Source organism: Oncorhynchus nerka, unplaced genomic scaffold, assembly GCF_034236695.1.
Source record: "Oncorhynchus nerka isolate Pitt River unplaced genomic scaffold, Oner_Uvic_2.0 unplaced_scaffold_958, whole genome shotgun sequence".
NCBI lineage: Eukaryota > Metazoa > Chordata > Actinopteri > Salmoniformes > Salmonidae > Oncorhynchus > Oncorhynchus nerka.
Window position 1 is genome coordinate 25,542 of NW_027040358.1, and position 15,528 is coordinate 41,069.

Genomic DNA, 15,528 nt, shown 5'->3' on the forward strand with positions numbered 1-15,528 from the left:
GGATTCATTCTGGGACTAAATTAAAATATGGGATGAAGATGTGATTGTCTGGATTCATTCTGGGACTAAATTAACATATGGGATGAAGATGTGATTGTCTGGATTCATTCTGGGACTAAATTAACATATGGGATGAAGATGTGATTCTCTGGATTCATTCTGGGACTAAATTAAAATATGGGATGAAGATGTGATTGTCTGGATTCATTCTGGGACTAAATTAACATATGGGATGAAGATGTGATTGTCTTAGTTCATTCTGGGACTAAATTAACATATGGGATGAAGATGTGATTGTCTGGATTCATTCTGGGACCAAATTAACATATGGGATGAAGATGTGATTCTCTGGATTCATTCTGGGACTAAATTAACATATGGGATGAAGATGTGATTGTCTGGATTCATTCTGGGACTAAATTAACATATGGGATGAAGATGTGATTGTCTGGATTCATTCTGGGACTAAATTAACATATGGGATGAAGATGTGATTCTCTGGATTCATTCTGGGACTAAATTAACATATGGGATGAAGATGTGATTCTCTGGATTCATTCTGGGACTAAATTAACATATGGGATGAAGATGTGATTGTCTGGATTCATTCTGGGACTAAATTAACATATGGGATGAAGATGTGATTCTCTGGATTCATTCTGGGACTAAATTAACATATGGGATGAAGATGTGATTCTCTGGATTCATTCTGGGACTAAATTAAAATATGGGATGAAGATGTGATTCTCTGGATTCATTCTGGGACTAAATTAAAATATGGGATGAAGATGTGATTCTCTGGATTCATTCTGGGACTAAATTAACATATGGGATGAAGATGTGATTGTCTGGATTCATTCTGGGACTAAATTAACATATGGGATGAAGATGTGATTCTCTGGATTCATTCTGGGACTAAATTAACATATGGGATGAAGATGTGATTCTCTGGATTCATTCTGGGACTAAATTAACATATGGGATGAAGATGTGATTCTCTGGATTCATTCTGGGACTAAATTAAAATATGGGATGAAGATGTGATTCTCTGGATTCATTCTGGGACTAAATTAACATATGGGATGAAGATGTGATTCTCTGGATTCATTCTGGGACTAAATTAACATATGGGATGAAGATGTGATTCTCTGGATTCATTCTGGGACTAAATTAACATATGGGATGAAGATGTGATTCTCTGATTCATTCTGGGACTAAATTAAAATATGGGATGAAGATGTGATTCTCTGGATTCATTCTGGGACTAAATTAAAATATGGGATGAAGATGATTCTCTGGATTCATTCTGGGACTAAATTAACATATGGGATGAAGATGTGATTGTCTGGATTCATTCTGGGACTAAATTAACATATGGGATGAAGATGTGATTCTCTGGATTCATTCTGGGACTAAATTAACATATGGGATGAAGATGTGATTCTCTGGATTCATTCTGGGACTAAATTAACATATGGGATGAAGATGTGATTCTCTGGATTCATTCTGGGACTAAATTAACATATGGGATGAAGATGTGATTCTCTGGATTCATTCTGGGACTAAATTAAAATATGGGATGAAGATGTGATTCTCTGGATTCATTCTGGGACTAAATTAACATATGGGATGAAGATGTGATTCTCTGGATTCATTCTGGGACTAAATTAACATATGGGATGAAGATGTGATTCTCTGGATTCATTCTGGGACTAAATTAACATATGGGATGAAGATGTGATTCTCTGGATTCATTCTGGGACTAAATTAACATATGGGATGAAGATGTGATTCTATTTTATTTCAGCGCCGTGTTTGTTTACGAATAAATATATTTTAATGTATCTTTACTTAAGAGATTTGAAGCGTAACATAATGACACAGGTTATAAAAAATACATTTACAACAAACATTTACAAAAGAATACCTAGGATAGGATAAAGTAATCCTTCTCCCCCCCCTTAAAATACCTAGGATAGGATAAAGTAATCCTTCTCCCCCCCCCTTAAAATACCTAGGATAGGATAAAGTAATCCTTCTCCCCCCCCTTAAAATACCTAGGATAGGATAAAGTAATCCTTCTCCCCCCCCCTTAAAATACCTAGGATAGGATAAAGTAATCCTTCTCCCCCCCCCTTAAAATACCTAGGATAGGATAAAGTAATCCTTCTCCCCCTTAAAATACCTAGGATAGGATAAAGTAATCCTTCTCCCCCCTTAAAATACCTAGGATAGGATAAAGTAATCCTTCTCCCCCTTAAAATACCTAGGATAGGATAAAGTAATCCTTCTCCCCCTTAAAATACCTAGGATAGGATAAAGTAATCCTTCTCCCCCTTAAAATACCTAGGATAGGATAAAGTAATCCTTCTCCCCCCTTAAAATACCTAGGATAGGATAAAGTAATCCTTCTCCCCCCTTAAAATACCTAGGATAGGATAAAGTAATCCTTCTCCCCCTTAAAATACCTAGGATAGGATAAAGTAATCCTTCTCCCCCCTTAAAATACCTAGGATAGGATAAAGTAATCCTTCTCCCCCTTAAAATACCTAGGATAGGATAAAGTAATCCTTCTCCCCCTTAAAATACCTAGGATAGGATAAAGTAATCCTTCTCCCCCCTTAAAATACCTAGGATAGGATAAAGTAATCCTTCTCCCCCTTAAAATACCTAGGATAGGATAAAGTAATCCTTCTCCCCCTTAAAATACCTAGGATAGGATAAAGTAATCCTTCTCCCCCTTAAAATACCTAGGATAGGATAAAGTAATCCTTCTCCCCCCTTAAAATACCTAGGATAGGATAAAGTAATCCTTCTCCCCCCTTAAAATACCTAGGATAGGATAAAGTAATCCTTCTCACCCCCCTTAAAATACCTAGGATAGGATAAAGTAATCCTTCTCCCCCTTAAAATACCTAGGATAGGATAAAGTAATCCTTCTCCCCCCTTAAAATACCTAGGATAGGATAAAGTAATCCTTCCCCCCTTAAAATACCTAGGATAGGATAAAGTAATCCTTCTCCCCCCTTAAAATACCTAGGATAGGATAAAGTAATCCTTCTCCCCCTTAAAATACCTAGGATAGGATAAAGTAATCCTTCTCCCCCTTAAAATACCTAGGATAGGATAAAGTAATCCTTCTCCCCTTAAAATACCTAGGATAGGATAAAGTAATCCTTCTCCCCCCTTAAAATACCTAGGATAGGATAAAGTAATCCTTCTCCCCCTTAAAATACCTAGGATAGGATAAAGTAATCCTTCTCCCCCCTTAAAATACCTAGGATAGGATAAAGTAATCCTTCTCCCCCCTTAAAATACCTAGGATAGGATAAAGTAATCCTTCTCCCCCTTAAAATACCTAGGATAGGATAAAGTAATCCTTCTCCCCCTTAAAATACCTAGGATAGGATAAAGTAATCCTTCTCCCCCCTTAAAATACCTAGGATAGGATAAAGTAATCCTTCTCCCCCCTTAAAAATACCTAGGATAGGATAAAGTAATCCTTCTCCCCCCTTAAAATACCTAGGATAGGATAAAGTAATCCTTCCCCCCTTAAAATACCTAGGATAGGATAAAGTAATCCTTCTCCCCCTTAAAATACCTAGGATAGGATAAAGTAATCCTTCTCCCCCCTTAAAATACCTAGGATAGGATAAAGTAATCCTTCTCACCCCCCTTAAAATACCTAGGATAGGATAAAGTAATCCTTCTCCCCCCTTAAAATACCTAGGATAGGATAAAGTAATCCTTCTCCCCCTTAAAATACCTAGGATAGGATAAAGTAATCCTTCTCCCCCCCCTTAAAATACCTAGGATAGGATAAAGTAATCCTTCTCCCCTTAAAATACCTAGGATAGGATAAAGTAATCCTTCTCACCCCCTTAAAATACCTAGGATAGGATAAAGTAATCCTTCTCCCCCCTTAAAATACCTAGGATAGGATAAAGTAATCCTTCTCCCCCTTAAAATACCTAGGATAGGATAAAGTAATCCTTCTCCCCCTTAAAATACCTAGGATAGGATAAAGTAATCCTTCTCCCCCCCCCTTAAAATACCTAGGATAGGATAAAGTAATCCTTCTCCCCCTTAAAATACCTAGGATAGGATAAAGTAATCCTTCTCCCCCTTAAAATACCTAGGATAGGATAAAGTAATCCTTCTCCCCCCTTAAAAATACCTAGGATAGGATAAAGTAATCCTTCTCCCCCCTTAAAATACCTAGGATAGGATAAAGTAATCCTTCTCCCCCCTTAAAATACCTAGGATAGGATAAAGTAATCCTTCTCCCCCCTTAAAATACCTAGGATAGGATAAAGTAATCCTTCCCCCTTAAAATACCTAGGATAGGATAAAGTAATCCTTCTCCCCCCTTAAAATACCTAGGATAGGATAAAGTAATCCTTCTCCCCCTTAAAATACCTAGGATAGGATAAAGTAATCCTTCTCCCCCTTAAAATACCTAGGATAGGATAAAGTAATCCTTCTCCCCCTTAAAATACCTAGGATAGGATAAAGTAATCCTTCTCTCTCCCCCCTTAAAAGATTTAGATGCACTATTGTAAAGTGGCTGTTCCACTGGATGTCATAAGGTGAATGCACCAATTTGTAAGTCGCTCTGGATAAGAGCGTCTGCTAAATGACTTAAATGTAAATGTAAACCAAAAAAAATGTTCTCCGTGTTTTAATGTCTTTCAGTCTCCCTCAGTCAACCACTGCACCAATCAAAAAGAGGGGAATCATTCAGTCTCCCTCAGTCAACCACTGCACCAATCAAAAAGAGGGGAATCATTCAGTCTCCCTCAGTCAACCACTGCACCAATCAAAAAGAGGGGAATCATTCAGTCTCCCTCAGTCAACCACTGCACCAATCAAAAAGAGGGAATCATTCAGTCTCCTCAGTCAACCACTGCACCAATCAAAAGAGGGGAATCATTCAGTCTCCTCAGTCAACCACTGCACCAATCAAAAAGAGGGAATCATTCAGTCTCCCTCAGTCAACCACTGCACCAATCAAAAAGAGGGGAATCATTCAGTCTCCCTCAGTCAACCACTGCACCAATCAAAAGAGGGGAATCATTCAGTCTCCTCAGTCAACCACTGCACCAATCAAAAAGAGGGGAATCATTCAGTCTCCCTCAGTCAACCACTGCACCAATCAAAAAGAGGGAATCATTCAGTCTCCCTCAGTCAACCACTGCACCAATCAAAAGAGGGGAATCATTCAGTCTCCCTCAGTCAACCACTGCACCAATCAAAAAGAGGGGAATCATTCAGTCTCCTCAGTCAACCACTGCACCAATCAAAAAGAGGGGAATCATTCAGTCTCCCTCAGTCAACCACTGCACCAATCAAAAAGAGGGGAATCATTCAGTCTCCCTCAGTCAACCACTGCACCAATCAAAAAGAGGGGAATCATTCAGTCTCCCTCAGTCAACCACTGCACCAATCAAAAAGAGGGGAATCATTCAGTCTCCCTCAGTCAACCACTGCACCAATCAAAAAGAGGGAATCATTCAGTCTCCCTCAGTCAACCACTGCACCAATCAAAAAGAGGGGAATCATTCAGTCTCCTCAGTCAACCACTGCACCAATCAAAAAGAGGGGAATCATTCAGTCTCCCTCAGTCAACCACTGCACCAATCAAAAGAGGGGAATCATTCAGTCTCCCTCAGTCAACCACTGCACCAATCAAAAGAGGGAATCATTCAGTCTCCCTCAGTCAACCACTGCACCAATCAAAAAGAGGGGAATCATTCAGTCTCCTCAGTCAACCACTGCACCAATCAAAAAGAGGGGAATCCAGTCAATTGCACCAATCAGTCTCTCCCTCAGTCAACCACTGCACCAATCAAAAGAGGGGAATCATTCAGTCTCCCTCAGTCAACCACTGCACCAATCAAAAAGAGGGAATCATTCAGTCTCCTCAGTCAACCACTGCACCAATCAAAAAGAGGGGAATCATTCAGTCTCCCTCAGTCAACCACTGCACCAATCAAAAAGAGGGGAATCATTCAGTCTCCCTCAGTCAACCACTGCACCAATCAAAAAGAGGGGAATCATTCAGTCTCCCTCAGTCAACCACTGCACCAATCAAAAAGAGGGGAATCATTCAGTCTCCCTCAGTCAACCACTGCACCAATCAAAAAGGGGGAATCATTCAGTCTCCCTCAGTCAACCACTGCACCAATCAAAAAGAGGGAATCATTCAGTCTCCTCAGTCAACCACTGCACCAATCAAAAAGAGGGAATCATTCAGTCTCCCTCAGTCAACCACTGCACCAATCAAAAAGAGGGGAATCATTCAGTCTCCCTCAGTCAACCACTGCACCAATCAAAAGAGGGGAATCATTCAGTCTCCTCAGTCAACCACTGCACCAATCAAAAAGAGGGGAATCATTCAGTCTCCTCAGTCAACCACTGCACCAATCAATCCAGTCTCCCTCAGCACCAATCAAAAAGAGGGGAATCATTCAGTCTCCCTCAGTCAACCACTGCACCAATCAAAAGAGGGAATCATTCAGTCTCCCTCAGTCAACCACTGCACCAATCAAAAGAGGGGAATCATTCAGTCTCCCTCAGTCAACCACTGCACCAATCAAAAGAGGGGAATCATTCAGTCTCCCTCAGTCAACCACTGCACCAATCAAAAAGAGGGGAATCATTCAGTCTCCCTCAGTCAACCACTGCACCAATCAAAAAGAGGGGAATCATTCAGTCTCCCTCAGTCAACCACTGCACCAATCAAAAAGAGGGGAATCATTCAGTCTCCCTCAGTCAACCACTGCACCAATCAAAAAGAGAGGGAATCATTCAGTCTCCCTCAGTCAACCACTGCACCAATCAAAAAAGAGGGGAATCATTCAGTCTCCCTCAGTCAACCACTGCACCAATCAAAAAGAGGGGAATCATTCAGTCTCCCTCAGTCAACCCTGCACCAATCAAAAAGAGGGGAATCATTCAGTCTCCCTCAGTCAACCACTGCACCAATCAAAAGAGGGGAATCATTCAGTCTCCCTCAGCCAACCACTGCACCAATCAAAAAGAGGGGAATCATTCAGTCTCCCTCAGTCAACCACTGCACCAATCAAAAAGAGGGGAATCATTCAGTCTCCCCTCAGTCAACCACTGCACCAATCAAAAAGAGGGGAATCATTCAGTCTCCTCAGTCAACCACTGCACCAATCAAAAGAGGGGAATCATTCAGTCTCCCTCAGTCAACCACTGCACCAATCAAAAGAGGGGAATCATTCAGTCTCCCTCAGTCAACCACTGCACCAATCAAAAAGAGGGGAATCATTCAGTCTCCCTCAGTCAACCACTGCACCAATCAAAAAGGGGAATCATTCAGTCTCCTCAGTCAACCACTGCACCAATCAAAAAGAGGGGAATCATTCAGTCTCCCTCAGTCAACCACTGCACCAATCAAAAAGAGGGAATCATTCAGTCTCCCTCAGTCAACCACTGCACCAATCAAAAAGAGGGGAATCATTCAGTCTCCCTCAGTCAACCACTGCACCAATCAAAAAGAGGGGAATCATTCAGTCTCCCTCAGTCAACCACTGCACCAATCAAAAAGAGGGGAATCATTCAGTCTCCCTCAGTCAACCACTGCACCAATCAAAAAGAGGGGAATCATTCAGTCTCCCTCAGTCAACCACTGCACCAATCAAAAAGAGGGGAATCATTCGTGAGAAAAACACAGGTTAAACACAAACACATTTCCTGTTGTACAATTACAGCAATTTCTCCCAAATTGCTGGACCACAAACAAACCAACAGCCACGTAGTTTTCAAACATCCCACTTCCTCTGTGTGGATAAACACTCTAGTCACACTGTCTGGGCTACAAGAGGGAGGAGATAAACACTCTCTAGTCACACTGTCTGGGCCACAAGAGGGAGGAGATAAACACTGTCTGGGCCACAAGAGGGAGGAGATAAACACTCTCTAGTCACACTGTCTGGGCCACAAGAGGGAGGAGATAAACACTCTAGTCACACTGTCTGGGCCACAAGAGGGAGGAGATAAACACTCTCTAGTCACACTGTCTGGGCCACAAGAGGGAGGAGATAAACACTCTCTCTCGTCACACTGTCTGGGCCACAAGAGGGAGGAGATAAACACTCTCTAGTCACACTGTCTGGGCCACAAGAGGGAGGAGATAAAAACTGTCTGGGCCACAAGAGGGAGGAGATAAACACTCTCTCTAGTCACACTGTCTGGGCCACAAGAGGGAGTAGATAAACGTATAGACCAGACATAGAGAGAGAAAGAGAGAGATAACGAGAAAGAGAAAATAAAGGAAAGCGTCCTGCCGCCTGCCCTCCTTCCCATTTGGCCGTCTGCCTGACTTCCTGAGAATGGAACAGACCAGATCACCAGGACAATTAGAACACATTTCACAGGGGAGCAGGCAGGGAGCAGGGAGGGAATTTGCATGTTTGAAGCATGTGATTAATGTCCCTCTGCAGCTGTGGTAGAACACACTGTGTCCCAAATGGCATCCTCACGGGACCTGGTCTTAAAGTAGTGCACTGCGAGGGAATAGGAGCCATTTGGGACGATCTGAAGTAGAACATTCTCCCCCTCTGCTCCCTGATGAGGGACGCCCAGAGGGCTACTATTCACAGCCCAATAAACAGGTTGCCCCCTGCCCAGAGGGCTACTATTCACAGCCCAATAAACAGGCTGCACCCCCCCCTTCACTGGCTCTATCTCCACAGACAGAGACAGATACACACATAAAAGATTCAGATGACACACACACAGGGGGAGACGTACAGGAGACACACAGATTATATTTTGTGCACAGACAACACACCCACTCTTCCCTCCCCTATGAAGAGAGCCTCCTAGTTAACCCGGGTGTGGCCAGTCATTGTAAATAACAACTTGTTCTTTAATAACCGACTTAGCCAGTTAAATAAAGATTTAAATAAATAACCTGGTAGCGGAGGATCTCTGATGTCTGGATTACATGCAAATCACATGCAAAACCACACCCAGACAGCCAACGTTCCCAGGCAGAGAGAGAGTAGCGGAGGACTAGGGGGAGAGAGAGAGTAAGGAGGACTAGGGGAGAGAGAGAGTAGCAGAGGACTAGGGGGAGAGAGAGAGAGAGTAGCAGAGGACTAGGGGGAGAGAGAGAGAGAGTAGCAGAGGACTAGGGGGAGAGAGAGAGAGTAGCAGAGGACTAGGGGAGAGAGAGAGAGTAGCAGAGGACTAGGGGGAGAGAGAGGAGTAGCAGGAGGACTAGGGGAGAGAGAGAGAGTAGCAGAGGACTAGGGGGAGAGAGAGAGTAGCAGAGGACCAGGGAGAGAGAGAGAGTAGCAGAGGACTAGGGGGAGAGAGAGAGAGTAGCAGAGGACTAGGGGGAGAGAGAGAGAGAGTAGCAGAGGACTAGGGAGAGAGAGAGAGTAGCAGAGGACTAGGGGGAGAGAGAGAGAGTAGCAGAGGACTAGGGGAGAGAGAGAGAGAGTAGCAGAGAGACTAGGGAGAGAGAGAGAGAGTAGCAGAGGACTAGGGAGAGAGAGAGAGAGTAGCAGAGGACTAGGGGGAGAGAGAGAGAGTAGCAGAGGACTAGCAGGGAGGGGAGAGAGAGAGTAGCAGAGGACTAGGGGGGAGAGAGAGAGAGTAGCAGAGGACTAGGGGGAGAGAGAGAGTAGCAGAGGACTAGGGAGAGAGAGAGAGAGAGTATGCAGAGGACTAGGGGAGAGAGAGAGAGAGAGTAGCAGAGGACTAGGGAGAGAGAGAGAGAGTAGCAGAGGACTAGGGGGAGAGAGAGAGAGTAGCAGAGGACTAGGGGGAGAGAGAGAGTAGCAGAGGACTAGGGGGAGAGAGAGAGTAGCAGAGGACCAGGGGGAGAGAGAGAGAGTAGCAGAGGACTAGGGGAGAGAGAGAGAGAGTAGCAGAGGACTAGGGGAGAGAGAGAGAGTAGCAGAGGACTAGGGAGAGAGAGAGTAGCAGAGGACTAGGGGAGAGAGAGAGAGTAGCAGAGGACTAGGGGAGAGAGAGAGAGTAGCAGAGGACTAGGGGCAGAGAGAGAGAGAGAGAGAGCAGAGGACCAGGGGTTCAGAGAGAGTAGCAGAGGACTAGGGGAGAGAGAGAGAGAACAGAGACTAGGGGAGAGAGAGAGAGAGTAGCAGAGACTAGGGGAGAGAGAGAGAGGGCCTTAGCAGAGCTTTCACACTGGCCCAATAAACAGGCCCGCCCCCCCTTCACTGGCTCTATCTCCACAGACAGACAGAACCATAAAAGATTCATTACACACACAGAGAGACGTACAGGCCGGACACACAGATTATATTTTGTGCACAGATACTTACATGAAGGCTAACCCGGGTGTGGAAATTGTAAATAACAACTTGTTCTTTAATAAACTTAGCCAGTTAAATAAAGATTTAAATAAATATTTAGTCTGGATTACATGCAAAATCACATGCAAAACCACACCCAGACAGCCAACGTTCCCAGGCAGAGAGAGAGTAGCGGAGGACTAGGGGAGAGAGAGAGTAGCGGGAGGACTAGGGGGAGAGAGAGAGAGAGAGAGAGTAGCAGAGGACTAGGGGAGAGAGAGAGAGTAGCAGAGGACTAGGGGGAGGAGAGAGAGAGTAGCAGAGGACTAGGGGAGAGAGAGAGAGAGCAGAGGACTAGGGGAGAGAGAGAGTAGCAGAGGACTAGGGGAGAGAGAGAGAGAGGTAGATGGAGGACTAGGGGGAGAGAGAGAGGGAGGACTAGGGAGAGAGAGACAGACACTAGGGGAGAGAGAGAGAGTGAGAGTAGCAGAGGACTAGGGGAGAGAGAGAGACCCTTTAGCGGAGGACTAGGGGGAGAGAGAGAGAGTAGCAGAGGACTTAGGGGAGAGAGAGAGAGTAGCAGAGGACTAGGGGGAGAGAGAGAGAGTAGCAGAGGACTCAGGGAGAGAGAGAGAGTAGCAGAGGACTAGGGAGAGAGAGAGAGACAGGAGGACTAGGGGGAGAGAGAGAGTAGCAGAGGACTAGAGACCCTTTAGCAGAGGACTAGGGGGAGAGAGAGAGAGAGTAGCAGAGGACTAGGGAAACAGAGAGAGTAGCAGAGGACTAGAGAGAGAGGGAGGACTAGGGGGAGAGAGAGAGTAGCAGAGGATCAGGGAGAGAGGAGAGAGTAGCAGAGGACATTAGGGAGAGAGAGAGACAGGAGGGACTAGGGGAGAGAGAGAAGCAGGACTAGAGAGAGAGAGGGGAGAGAGAGAGAGTAGCAGAGGACTAGGGGAGGAGAGGGTAGCAGAGGACAGTGGGGAGAGAGAGAGAGAGTAGCGGAGGACTTAGCAGAGGACTAGGGAGAGAGAGAGGGAGAAACAGAGGACTAGGGGGGAGAGAAGAGATAGCAGAGGACTAGGGGAGAGAGAGAGAGCGCAGGACAGAGACCCTAGGGGAGAGAGAGAGAGTAGCAGAGGACCGGAGGAGAGAGAGAGAGTAGCCCATACTAGGGCGAGAGAGAGAGAGAGTAGCAGAGGACTAGGGGAGAGAGAGAGAGTAGCAGAGGACTAAGAGAGAGATTTGTTCAGAGGACTAGGGGAGAGAGTTAGAGAGAGAGTTTTAAAACTATGTTTAATGACAACTAGTAGCATGCAACTAGGAATAAGAGAGAGCAGAGGATAGGGGGAGAGAGAGAGCGTCCAGAGACTAGGGGACTAGAGAGAGAGAGTAGCAGAGGACTAGGGAGAGAGAGAGTAGCAGAGGACTAGGGCAGCAGAGAGAGAGTAGCAGAGGACTAGGGGAGAGAGAGAGAGAGTAGCAGAGGACTAGGGGAGAGAGAGAGAGTAGCAGAGGACTAGGGAGAGAGAGAGTAGCAGAGGACTAGGGGCAGAGAGAGAGTAGTTTAGAGTGCTACTAGGGGGAGAAGAGAGACTAGGGGCAGAGAGAGAGTAGCAGAGGACTAGGGGGAGAGAGAGAGAGAGAGTAGCAGAGGACTAGGGGCAGAGAGAGAAGCAGAGGACTCTGTTCAGAGTCAGTCAGGGATTTAGGAGGAAAACAAACCAGCTTTAGTTAAAGTGCTACAAGATAGATAGACTTGTATTTACATTTCAGATGTCTGGGCCTTTTGCTACAGTTTCACTCCACTAACGCATCATTTAAATAATAACCAGCACAAACACAACAGACAAACCATTTCAACAAGATAACAAGGCTGTGGAAACTATTTCAAAATAAAAAAAGGTATTTAGCACATTTCCACTTGATGTTCAATTAAAAACGATTGACAACATTTGAGAGAAATGAACAGGAGGGTCTTCATCAGGGAAACAGGACCCTTTACAGACATTATAGAGAAATGAACAGGAGGGTCTTCATCAGGGAAACAGGACCCTTTACAGACATTATAGAGAAATGAACAGAGGGTCTTCATCAGGAAACAGGACCTTTACAGACATTATAGAGAAATGAAATGAATCAGGGAAAGCTCTTTACAGACATTATAGAGAAATGAACAGGAGGGAAATCAGGGACCCTTTACAGACATTATAGAGAAATGAACAGGAGGGTCTTCATCAGGGAAACAGGACCCTTACAGACATTATAGAGAAATGAACAGGAGGGCCTTCATCAGGGAAACAGGACTCTTTACAGACATTATAGAGAAATGACTATAGACTCCTTTACAGACAAAATAGAGAAAACAGAAACACGTAATAGAAACATAATGAGTAACTTGTCACCACAGACCCTGGTTCGATTCCAGGCTGTATCACACCCGCCATGTTTGGGAGAAGGCGGCGCACAATTGGCCCAGTGTCGTCCGGGTTTACAGATGTCATTGTAATAAGAATTTGTTCTTAATGAGAGAAATGTTTAATGACAACTATGAACATGTAACTAGGAATAAATGTCGGATAAACTTAGCGTCCAAACTACCCCACACACAGACCCCCTACCCCCCACACCCCCCCTCACACAGAAACATGTCCCCCCTAACCTCCCCACAGACCCCCCCACACACACAAAGAACACAACCAGACTAAAGCCACAGACAGCCAATCAGCTGTTTAGTGCTACTATGTCTGCAGTAACATGTTCCCATACCCTTCAGAACACAACCAGACTAAAGCCAAACAGCCAATCAGCTCTTTATTATGTCTGCAGTAACATGTCTTCAGCACAACCAGTAAAGCCAAACACAATCAGTTTACTATGTCTGCAGTAACATGTCCCCCTTCAGAACACAACCAGACTAAAGCCAAACAGCCAATCAGCTCTTACTATGTCTGCAGTAACATGTCCCATACCCTTCAGAACACAAAGCAAATGGTTATGGACATGTTTACCCTTCAGAACACAACCAGACTAAAGCCAAACAGCCAATCAGATGTCTGCAGTAACATGCCACCTTGTAAAGGTTAGCTCTTTATTATGTGCAACATGACCTCAGAACACAAACCAGACTAAAGCCAAACAGCCAATCCATGTCTTTGTTTCCATACCCTTCAGACAAACCAGACTAAAGCCAAACAGCCAATCAGCTCTTTACTACTACTTCAGCACAAAAGACCAAAAGCCAAAAAACCAATCATTTATGTCTGCAGTAACATGTAGAACACAAAGATGGATACATGTCCGTGTTTCCATACCCTTGAACACAACCAGACTAAAGCCAAACAGCCAATCAGCCTTTACTATGTCTGCAGTAACATGTCCCCATACCCTTCAGAACACAACCAGATGGAGCAGATGTCAGAACACAACCAGACTAAACAAAAGCCAATGGGATAACACACCGTGAGGCCAACTTAGATGTCTGCAGTAACATGTATACCCTTCAGAACACAAAGATGGTTAGGATGTAGCCAGACTGCCACCTTGTGGTTAAGAGGGATTTGAGACAAACGTGAGGCCAAACCCAGACAGTAAGGACCATGGACAGTAAGGGAGGATGTAGGACAAAGAGGGATACACCGTGAGGCCAACAGACAGTAAGGACCAAGATGGAGGATGTAGGACAAAGAGGGGACACACCATGAGGCCAAAAGACAACAGACAGTAAGGACCAAGATGGAGGATGTAGGACAAAGAGGACACACCGTGAGGCCAAAAGACAGTAAGGACCAAGATGGGAGGATGTAGGACAAAGAGGGATACACCGTGAGGCCAACAGACAGTAAGGACCAAGATGGAGGATGTAGGTCAAAGATGGATACACCGTGAGGCCAACAGACAGTAAGGACCAAGATGGAGGATGTAGGACAAAGCTGGATACACCGTGAGGCCAACAGACAGTAAGGACCAAGATGGAGGATGTAGTTCACAGTAGACAGCGCTACCACTGAGGCCACTAGACACTAGACCAAGACCAAAACCACTAGACAGACCACCAGACCACCAGACCACCAAACCACCAGACCACCAGACCACAGACCACCAGACTACTAGACCACCAGACCACTAGACCACCAGACACATTCTAACAATTTCACAGCTTGCCCCATCCCTAACCCTTCTACCCTGTGACTCCATCTCCTAACCCTTCTACCCTGTGACTCCATCTCCTAACCCTTCTACCCTGTGACTCCATCTCTACCCTGTGACCCCATCCCCTAACCCTTCTACCCTGTGACCCCATCTCCTAACCCTTCTACCCTGTGACCCCATCTCCTAACCCTTCCATCCCCTAACCCTACCACCCCAGGACCCCAACACCTAAACCTACCCCCAAAGGACCTAACCCTACCAGCCCATAACCCCCGCTCCCCATCACCTCGTAACCAAGGCAACCATCACACCGGCCACATTATACTTGTTTTCGAGGTCAACTATTTGAACAGCACACACTGGTTCCTACCTGTCATCTTGTATCCGCTCGCTGCCAGCTGTCCAGCCATGTATTCCCCGTCTGAGTTGTTGTGGGAGCAGCCCCACGTCCTCATCCAGATCTTCTGCATGCCCGGGATCACGCTAGAGAAGAGGATGTATCAGCTACAACTACATACAATGACTGCTGGGCCCCGTTTATACTATGGGAAGGGACTGTTGGCTTTTAGTACCCTGTTTAAATGTGTTGCTATATTTCACAAGAATATGTAGATAAGCAAGAAACACAAGTAATGGAAGGGGAGAGGAAGAGTCGTAGTCTCTGAAATTAAGTAATTGGGGGTCGATGAAGCGCGACAGCTTGCATTCTATAATGACCCCTAAGTGGCAGTGTTCCTCTACAATTAAATTGAAGTGGCCTGAGAAGTAGTGATTTGGTCCCTGGCTAGTGGCAGCAGTAGAGCCATCTTTAATGAGTTGAAATCTCAAAATTCTCTCTTTGTATCTTTAGGTCCTCTGTTCACACCTCCTTCTGATTGGAGGTGGTTAGAGGGGAGTAAAGTGTTGAGGAGGACAGAGGTTGTGAGGAATGGAGGGAAAGACTATTGAGAAAGAGCCATAAAAATAGAGAAAGGGTAGTAGCAGCACAGAGGTGTGAAGGAGCCATCCTCCCAAGTTCATCTAAGCTTTAAAAATGACAGACTGAACCCCGGGTTTCCTGCACGTCACAATACTGACATAGCCC